Source organism: Mus musculus, chromosome 15, assembly GCF_000001635.26.
Source record: "Mus musculus strain C57BL/6J chromosome 15, GRCm38.p6 C57BL/6J".
NCBI lineage: Eukaryota > Metazoa > Chordata > Mammalia > Rodentia > Muridae > Mus > Mus musculus.
The window spans coordinates 41,210,307-41,221,162 of record NC_000081.6 but is presented as its reverse complement, the minus strand read 5'-3'; positions in this window follow the sequence as shown (position 1 = coordinate 41,221,162).

Here is a 10,856-nt window from a genome sequence, read left to right as displayed (position 1 = left end):
AGAATGACTTATTGCTCTGGGGAGGATGTCATCAACCAGCTAGCACCTCCAAACAACCGAGTAAAAGAGTGGCCATTTCCACTGTGTTAGTATGTTCTCGTCTTGGCATAGGGATGGCCAGAGCTGCTAATGTAGAGGCCTCAGCCCTAATACTCCAAGATAAAAATTACAAAGTCTTATCGATGGCAATAGATGCAGATACATAGGAGATGGAAAAGTCCATCATATCTCTGCAGGATTCCCTATCCTCCCTGGCAGAAACAGTCTTACAGAACAGAAGAGGCCTAGACTGTGCAGCAGAGAAGACTCTGTGAAGCCTTAGGTGAGGAGTGTTGGTTTCTATGTTGACCACTCAGAGGTGGTCAAAGAGTCCATGACCTTAGTCAGAAAAAGACTACAGTTCAGAAGAATAGAAAGAGAACAGTCTCAAGGTGGGTATATGTCCCTCTTCAACTGTTCTCCTTGGCTGACCACCCTTGTCTCTGCCCTAACCGGTCCTCTTATCCTACTGATGTTGGCCTTGACCTGCGGTCCCTGCATAATCAATGCTTTAAATATGTTTGTTAAAGAATGGATTTCCACTGTCCAATTGATGACTGTCAAACAATACTAACCCATAGAAACATCTCAAGGATTCAAGATGACTCATGACTGAAAAGGGGTTGGGGATAAGAGGGATGAGACAGGCTGGTAGGAAGGTATTGAGTTATCTCAATTGATTGTCCACAGTCAGCTACAGATTGAACTCTTGTTCTGTACTTTCCCCACTTCTCACTAATGCACTAATTCTCACTAGAGATAGAATAAGACAAAGCCCACCTACCCCAGAATTCCCTTAATGTGCTTTAAGTCAGGCCTGCAAGCCCATTTGTCTTGGAATGAGGGACCCCCACATGCTGGATTTCTGCAGAAAAAATACACCTTGTTTTTACATACTATTTGAGTCTGTGGTATCATTCTTTGGCAAAGAGTGGACCCTTACAATCAACCATGTATTTCTTCTTATATGACCTGGACTGGGCAATTAATTCAGAACAAGCAAACTATTAACTGCATGAACACACTTAGCTATTTATATATTCTGTTAGTTCTGGGGGCTATTCCAGAGTGCGAAGGTCTCTCATCTGCTTCCTTAGCAGTTGTGATTACATTTTGAGTTCATTGTTTAAATTCCTCTTTCTGTTGGGGAATCAATGTGAAAAATCATTCTACTATGTGTTGAGTGTGTGTTGTAAGTTTGCCTTAAAATACTGTGAATAATCAAATAATATAAATTTAAGAATAAATTGTGGACTAGGGCTGCTTCTATGTTGCAAGGACATTATTGTAAGAAGAATTAAAGGCATCCCAAGTATTTTGTCTGGGCTCAGATTCCTCTAATGTAGACAAGGGCAAGCCTACTGTCTTTTCTGTGTCTGTTTTTCCAGTGTAGAATGGTATTGCAGCACTGCATAAGAGAACTAGGAGAGATGACCACTGAGCTCCCAAAGACAAGTGCCTATCATGCATTTACTTTTGTTTACTGTGTACATGAAGAAAAGCTCTAAGCTAGAGCAGAGTGGTGACTATAGATTAGCAGTCCATGCTGGCATTTATAAGAGCTCAGTTGAATCTCATCACCAGAAAACAAGTTAAGGTTCAGAAGTTACCATACTAAAACATCTGATCTCATTCCTCTTGTATTTTGAAATGTTTTCCCTTGAACTTTAGTACAATGTTATTTTCTCTGTTCTTATTTTGTGTGTCTGAGTAGTTTGCTTATTTGTATATATCTGAGCACCAAATGCACACGGTATACATGGAGAGCAGATATTGCATTCTCTGGAAAAGAGTTAAAGATGGTTGTGAGCCACCATGTAGGTGCTGAGTATTGAACACCTGTCTACTGTAAGAGAAGCCAATGCTCTTAAACACCAAATTATCTCTCCTGTTTTTTTTTTTTTCTGTATTTGCTTCTTATTCTTTCAAATTTGTTTTTATCTGCATTTTTACCTTGCTTACATTAAATAACTTTTATTGCTAATTTATGATTATTAATGAACTCACTGTCCCATTACCTACCTAAAATTCAATGTCCTACACTGTCTTGGTCAAATTACTTCAACTCAAATTGAGTGTTGTAAGCATAATTCTAATGTATATCAAAAATTCTCACTACTTTCAAAAACTGATTTATTTACATAAAACAAATTTGATGTCAGAATTGAAGCTTGTACAATAATGACATTTTTATGTCATTATGAGTCACCAATATTGATGGAACGAATTCACAGTTTGGGGTTCATATTGTAACAGTTTATGTTCTTGGCAAGAACTTTTTCAGAAGCAAATGTATCAGTGTGTCTGGATGCGTGAGATGTTTGAAAGCCAGTACCTACGATTCTACAGCTGTTCTTCATCTCAGTGTCAGTAGAGAGATGGAACAGAGTCCCGGGCTGCTTCCCAACTCTCGGGAATTTTTGTTGGATTTCACTTATTGCTGTGGTCGTTTGTTTTCACAATTTAATTTCATTCTTTTATTGAATTTCCTACAACACCATAAGCAACCATTTTTATTATCATCACTATAAAAATACATAAAGCCACAGGAAGTAAAAAAATCTTTTGTCCCCATTTTATAAGATAACCTAACTAACTTACTCTTTATCCCTTGTGATGCTATCTCTACCTTTAGTGTTCTGTCACTGGCTTATTTGTTTCAATTTCTTACCCATAATTCCTGTTATATCACTTTGCAATCCTCTCTTATAAACAACTCACAATTTTGTACCAAATGTAAATATTCATTATATAGCTTCTTTCAAATTATTAACAAAGATTCTAAAATTTAACAGAAATGAGTCGAAATAAAATATGAGATGAAGTAGTGCTCTAAAGTCAACACTGCATACTAAGAAGAAAACTATCAAATGCTTAGGGCAGCTACGATTCTTGTTATGCTAATAGCCCTGAAACATAGGAGCAAAGGGTTACCCTAATGACAGTTCTGTATTGACTCTTTTTTTTTTTTTTTGTCATAACCGATTGCTTCTGGGTAGATGCCTGACCCAAGTGAGACCTATGAGATTCCTGTAAAATCATCACACTCAGGATAAAGAGGCTCACACTGGAGCCACTTACCACTGAGTCTAATAACATCAGAGCCCAGAGAGACTTGCCTCTGCCTCTGTTCTGCAACCTGCCCTTCAAGTAATGCATGATGGACTGTGTGACTGCCACTGTCTCTGCTGAAGAATGAAGGTTAAACCTGACCTGGTGCTGTGAAAACTGTCTACTGTGGAGCTGTAACCCAGCCTGTTTTTCCCCCATATCTGAGGAGTAATGTGTGATACAGGCTATGTCTGGAGGCTCTGAGGACTAATGTGTGATACGGGCTATGTCTGGAGGCTCTGAGGACTAATGTGTGATACAGGCTATGTCTGGAGGCTCTGAGGACTAATGTGTGATACAGGCTATGTCTGGAGGCTCTGAGGACTAATGTGTGATATAGGCTGTCTGGAGGTTCTGAGGACTAATGTGTGATGTAGGCTATGTCTGGAGGCCACTGAGCATTGCCGCCTTCAATTTTTTCAATAACTATGTAAGTTGAGGGCACAGAGTCTATGAATTATACACACAATGCAAAAGAAACCAGTTTACCAAAATTAATTCAATACTTGCATATTCCTCTGATAGTACGTTATAGAAAGTGATAAATCCACATGTTTTCCTTCCACAAATGTTTAATAAATGGCTTGTAAGCATCAAATGGATTCAAGAGGATAGAAACATGTACACCTGTGTGATTGAAAATACTTCATGGGAATTCTACATTTTTCTCTCCATGGTGTTAACATTTCCTCTAGGCATGGCCCAACAGTTACCTAGCAACAGCCAGGTACCAGTCAGGCTTACAAATAAAAAGGACTGTTCTTCCCCCCCTCCCTCCTCCCTCTTTCCCTCTGTCTCCATTTACTCTTTTCCTGTCTCTTTCTTCCTGTCTCTTCCCAAATGCCCCCTGCCTGCCTCTTCCCCTCTCCCTCTCTTCTCTTTCTTTCTGTCCTTCTCTGTCCCTCTTTCTCTGCCTTTATCCCCTTGCCCAAGTCCCTTTTCCTTCCTTCCTGTAAACCTTCTTTATGCTAGGTCTATCCAATGGCTTAATTGTTGGGAGGGAACACCTTGGGAGGGCCCACTAAGGCACTCCCTCTCACCACACTGTATTGAGGTTTATAAAACACAACACAGCCCTTCTGGTTGGTGCCAGCACTGGGTCACCTTGGGCGCGGAGTCAGTGGACATCCCCCCGAGGTGGGACTCTCCACGCGATCTTAGGACCACCTGTGAAATCAGGGAAATGCAAATCAAAACAACCCTGAGATTCCATCTCACACCAGTCAGAATGGCTAAGATAAAAAATTCTGGTGGCAGCAGATGCTGGCGAGGATGTGGAGAAAGAGGAACACTCCTCCATTGTTGGTGGGATTGCAAGCTTGTACAACCACTCTGGAAATCAGTCTGTCAGTTCCTCAGATAATTGGACATAGTTCTACAAGGACGATCCCGCAACCTCTCCATATATCCAGAAGATGTTCCAATCTGTAAGAAGGACACATGCTCCACTATGTTCATAGCAGCCTTATTTATAATAGCCAGAAGCTGGAAAGAACCCAGATGTCCCTCAACAGAGGAATGGATACAGAAAATGTGGTACATTTACACAATGGAGTACTACTCAGCTATTAAAAAGAATAGATTTATGAAATTCCTAGGCAAATGGATGGACCTGAAGGACATCATCCTGAGTGAGGTAACCCAATCACAAAAGAACTCACATGATATGTACTCACTGATAAGTGGATATTAGCCCAGAAACTTAGAATACTCAAGATATAAGATACAATTTGCAAAACACATGAAACTCAAGAACAAAGACCAACGTGTGGTTCCTTTGCCCCTTCTTAGAATTGGGAACAAAACACCCATGGAAGGAGTTACAGAGACAAAGTTTGGAGCTGAGACGAAAGGATGGACCACCTAGAGATTGCCATACCCGGGGATCCATCCCATAATCAGCCTCCAAACGCTGACACCATTGCATACACTAGCATGATTTTGCTGAAAGTATCCTGATATAGCTGTCTCTGCCACGGCCTAGCAAACACAGAAGTGGATGCTCACAGTCAGCTATTGGATGGGTCACAGGGCCCCCAATGGAGGAGCTAGAGAAAGTACCCAAGGAGCTAAAGGAATCTGCAATCCTTTAGGTGGAACAACAATATGAAGTAACCCCCTCCCCCCGCCCCCCTCCCACCCCCGCAGCTCGTGTCTCTAGCTGCATATGTATCAGAAGATGGCTTAGTTGGCTATCAGTGGAAAGAGAGGCTCATTGGCTGTGCAAACTTTATATGCCTCAGTACAGGGGAACACCAGGGCCAAGAAATGGGAGTGGGTGGGTAGGGGAATGGGGGGGGAGGGGAGGGGGACTTTTGGGCTGTCATTGGAAATGTAAATGAAGAAAACACCAAAAAAAAAAAATTACCACAACACATAGCATGCATTCTAAGAGGTTATCATGTATATGTTGAGGGAAAAAAAATCATCCTTTGTACTTATCTAGGCTTTTGTTTCCTTTATAAATTGTATGGAATCTAAAAGTTAACAAAGATATGTTTCCTTTAACACACACTTCTTAAGCCTCGCCACAAAGCAAATTCCATAGGAACACAAAGAAATTCAAGAACCAAGTTTGTATGAATGGAAGGAAATTAGACATAGACATATAACTACAGCATTCATGGAAGAACAAGGCATTTTTGCAAATTTCTATAGCTCATCTCAAGCTGGAAAGGAAAGAAATAACAAATTAAGTACTACTGTGTGGAGTGATAGCCCATATGCTGACTATACTGTGAAGAGCTGATACACGTTACTTAAAAATATATATGCATTTAGTCCTAAAGTTAATGTAGCTCTTAAAACCAATTTAAGTTAAAATTAAAGCTCTAAATTGTCTCCTTAGCCTTCTGGGAAATGAGCACAAGGAATTAAACGGGCTCAGCCAACTTTAGTTTTTGGTCAGTGACATTAGTTAGCTGTTAGAACCAAATTGCTTGTGATGGATGCTAGTGGATGTTAATGGTCACTAGTTGTGTGGGTAATTATGGCAGCCACTTTATCATCTAACTTTAGCTATAGGCTCTAATTCTTGAAACAGTTAGGCTAGTAAATTGGAAGCTTTTCTGAGTATTATAAAGTGATAGTGGAAGAAAATTAATGAATATTCTTGAAGCATTTCTTCCACTGGCAATAGCCTAGTAATTACAGTGCCAACAGAGCAAGATGCAGAGTATATGTGTGTCTCCTCAACTTAGTGAGCATGGTAAGTTGTGGCTGACACAACATCATGCATCGGATTTAAACACAGTCTATGATGAGAAGCTGAGTGTAAATCTGTCTAGATCACTTTCATTAAAGTAAGCTTAGTGAATTCAGAATTTGCTTATTTGATGAGAAAAGCACAATGCTAGAGTTAAACCCCTATTCCAATAAACAAACCCTAGCTCAGGCAATATTATTCACTTGACAAACACAAAATAAGATTGATGGCTTATTAATGGAAGCAGAGTAAGATTTAAATATCTTATTTCAAGGTTACAACTTGACATTCTAAAATGACCCAAGTAGTCAATATTTCACATTGCTCATTCCTTTTTGTTCAATTTTATATTCATGTTTGGTACATGTACTTTTTAGTGAAGGAAATTTAAGAAAGAAAGAAAATAAATAACAAATATTAGAATAAAGAAGCAAAAAATAAGAAAAGATAATGAAGGAAAAGTTATGTGAATGGACAATAAAAAAAAACCAAGAAGCAATGAACTCTGGTATACAGTCTTATAATAATAAAGTTTAAAAACTCAGATACTTTTAATTAGGGGAAGTAGTATGTTAATAATAACACTGTTTATTGCTCTTTACATTAAATGAGTTTAAATACAAGTCAGACATAATATTTTATATTTCCTGACATATTACATTTGACATTAAATTTAATGAGGACAAAATGTCTAAGGCTATGGAAGTCAACATGATGAAAAGTATTTTGTTTAGCGAAAAAAGCAAATAAACTACCTCTTGAGGACCCTCAATGATGTCCCATTACATCATGCACAAATAAACCACCACCTGAGGACTGTGAGATTCTTCACAACACTCAAGGAACCAATAATTCGTCCTTTTACTGAACATTCTAGAATTAAGTTATTTCTGAGTATGGACGGGTTTCTAGACAGAAACTTTTATCAAGTTGGTTTATAAGTACTCATGGTGATATAATAATAGTCCCCTACCTTCTAGAATTATAGAAGTATGCTTATTGCCTAGTGATCTAGGCTGTAGCCTGATCTTAGGTCCAAAGGCCAAGAAGAACCATATTTATGTGCATGAAAAACTCTTGTGCCATAAAGAACATCTCATCCCTAATTCCATAACCACTCTCCAGGAAGAGGTCACAGAATGGAGCAAAACCCTCTGCCACTTAGTCTGGCAAAGTTTTCAATCAGCAACAGCATGATGGGCTGGAAAATAAAAATTCACATCTGCTTGATTTACTTATCTTAACTCATGACATAAGAAAACTTGATGGATATAGGTAGATGGTACTCAATAGATTTGTGCTAATCACTTTATAAAGTAATGATAAAGAACTGATATAGAAGAAATCTTCAGGTAATGAAGAGAAACAAACAAGCTCCATGTAAAAGATGGGCCGCAGAGTGACATTATTTTAATTGAGCTCATTGGGGAAACTGTAGTTTGCTCATATTTCAAATTCAGAAATTAGATCCCATCAGCCTCTTTAAGGAAGGTAAAAATTTGCAGGGGCAATTTATATGCATTTCTCCTTCTAGCTTTGGGTGAGCTCCAAATGAGAACAAAAGGAACCAGGACACCAATAAGGGTGTGTGTACAAGCCAGTAAAGGTGTTCAGGTTGGGTAGAGCACAACTCACAGGGCCTCGACTTGCATAGATTCTACTGTAAGTAATGCTTGTAGACTTGGGGAACCCTGCCATATGTACAGATTGTACAACCTACTTTGATGGATGAGCAAATGGTAATGTTTTAAAGAAAAATAACCAACAAGTCATGAGACTTTACTACATTTTCAACATTTTATGTAAGGGCACATGCACCCAGGGGATTTGGCCTGGAGCAAAAGTGATACTAAGACATGCCTAAAATTCTGAAAATCTCATCCTGACACCTGCAGGAGTGAGGGCCACTCTCTGCCTGCTTTTAGCATACAAGTTTTTGTACACAATCGCTACCTTCCCCACCTTTGGCCAAATTACAGATTCAACTCCTGCCACATAAAAACCTATTAGGCAGGTTCTTGGAACTACTCTTCATGTAAATGAAGCATTTCCAGCCCCCTCCAGCAGTAGCCAATAATGTACCCACACCTGGAAATCCCTCTCCACTCTCCAAGATCCATATGACCCTTGTTTACCCCAAATAAAGTTGAGCTGTCTCACTGAAGCTTATCCTGAAAGTTAATCCACTGGTGTTCATGGTTGTCTAGACCCCGCTCCCACCTCTGCTCCCCTCAATCTTTGTGGGACAATGGCCAATAACCTCTGAGGAAGGGGAGACCCAAAATAGTCAATACAATCATTATTCTTATCCAATTCTTAGACGTAATAGAAACCAATTTTTTTCTTATAGCTCAATATGAGTAATACATATTTTTACTATTCTTTCCAGGAAGCCATCTGAAAAGATATTGTTTTGGAATTGATTTTCATTATTTCTGCAATCTGAAGTCACAAAAAGATGAATCTTTATATTGATCTTAAGAGAAAGAATGATAAATAATTTGCAATACAAGTAATGTGTTTATATTCATGTCTGGCACACAATTGGCTTTACATAAGGAAATAAAAAATGGTTGAAACCATTTTTAAACCTTTACTCATGAAGTTTATTATTTTTTTAATCCATGGACAAGTCTTTATTATTTTGGGAGTTTTTAAGTACCGGTAGACAGACAATATTAAAACATAAGTTATGTCAACTAAAAGAATGTTTGATTTTTCTTCTGTGACCCTGGCAAACAACACTCACAAGAAACAACCTTTTATTCCAAAGTAACGCAAGCATTGGTGGGAGGAGAAACTCTACACTTCCTGATTCATCCTAAATACAAAGTGACTCTTTCCTGGGGCTTGGTAAGACTCTAGGCTTTAAGGCAGATGTGAAGTTCATGGATAGTTATGAGGTTCACTGTATGGCCTCTTCCCCTGCAGATGACTGCCAGTCACAGTCACTCTGAAGAGAAAAAGCAAGAGTGAGTGTAAGCAAAGACAAAGAGCATATTCAGGAAAGAGATAATTCTAGAAGATGGCCAATAGATACTACTCAGAATCAATACATAATAAATGAACTAACCAAGGAATTTAAACAGTGGAAGTCATTTTTTGGAAAAAAAAAATTTTTTGAAGTTTGTTAAAAGGAAAAGAAAATTGGCTGGACCAGAAAAACTGTAAAATTGATTAAAGTTATTTGCCTGAGGGAATCTTTTACCTTCAAATAGAATTGGATGTCAAGTGGGGCTCCTGGGGCATGCAATCAAAATGATAAGATCAGGGAACCATTAAATAAGTAAGGGCTCTGACTCTGTTCCTCTGAGAATATAGTGAGGTCTAGGCTTAGCTTGGGTACATATTGGAATGGTTATGAGGTCTGCCATTTTTAAAACAAATGTGGAAATGTATAATAAGCTGTTATGATTGCTGGCCAGTGAGCCAACATGAAGAATGGGAAACTCCACAATAAACTCAAATGTCATTCTATTGGCACCTACTGTATACCTGCTATTGTTCTAGAAGAGAAAATTGATGCATTGTCTTCATGCTGAGAAGGGTGATGAATTAGACATTAACTTGGCTTGTTGTTGGTTAAGTCTGACCCTCTGGACTGTGCAAATCTGATAAAAATCTGTCAAAAATGCAACCATCCTTTCTGGATGCAGATGATTGCTCAGTTCTGAGTTGCTTTCTAAAGCTGGATTATAGAGTCCCTTTGCAGAAATCAGCATTGTACAGCAAAAGTTAGGCAGAAGGGGAAAAAAAAACCTCTTAGGAGGCTAAGATTTTAATATATGAAATCCATACAATAGAAGAAAAAAATAGGAGTTGAATTGAGGTAAAAGATTTGCCTACCTGAGAGGGACAACATCCCTGAAAGTGAAGGATGTATTCCAGAGTGTTTCTATCCCCACATTTGGTGTGGCCAGAGGTCCCAATCTTCTGGTGCATCTGAGGGTATGGCGAGGTCATGCTCCTCTGTTGTCCTTCATGTCTGTACACTCTGGTACAAGTGGACCCCATCAGCTCAGCCAAAGCCATGAGTTCTAGAAAATGTGTTCTTCCATGTGGCAAGTGGACTTGCACCTGTCCTTGTCTGAGATAAAAATCTCTTCCCTTGAAGCTCTCAGGAGCTCTGTTTGAAGATGCTTCTTTGTACAGATCAAATTAAAGGATAAGCCACGCCCCTGTAAAAATGCAACTAAACTCCACACATCAGACCCTTTTACATAGGATTAGCCAAAATAATTATAATATTTAATTGATGTTTTTAGCTCTGGGGCATAGAGACCTATAAGACCAAGTATAATTCTTGTCTTACACCACAGTTCTGTCCATCCCTAAATAGCTACTAATGCTAATCAATAAACTGAGCCTGGCATCAGAAGAAAGCAGGAGATACACTGCCTGCCCCTGGGGCACTGTGTACCTCCCTCTGGACCACAACCTCCTGGAGAGTCAGGATTGAGGAGACTGCAGAAAAAACTCTTTTAATCAAAAGTGTGCCACA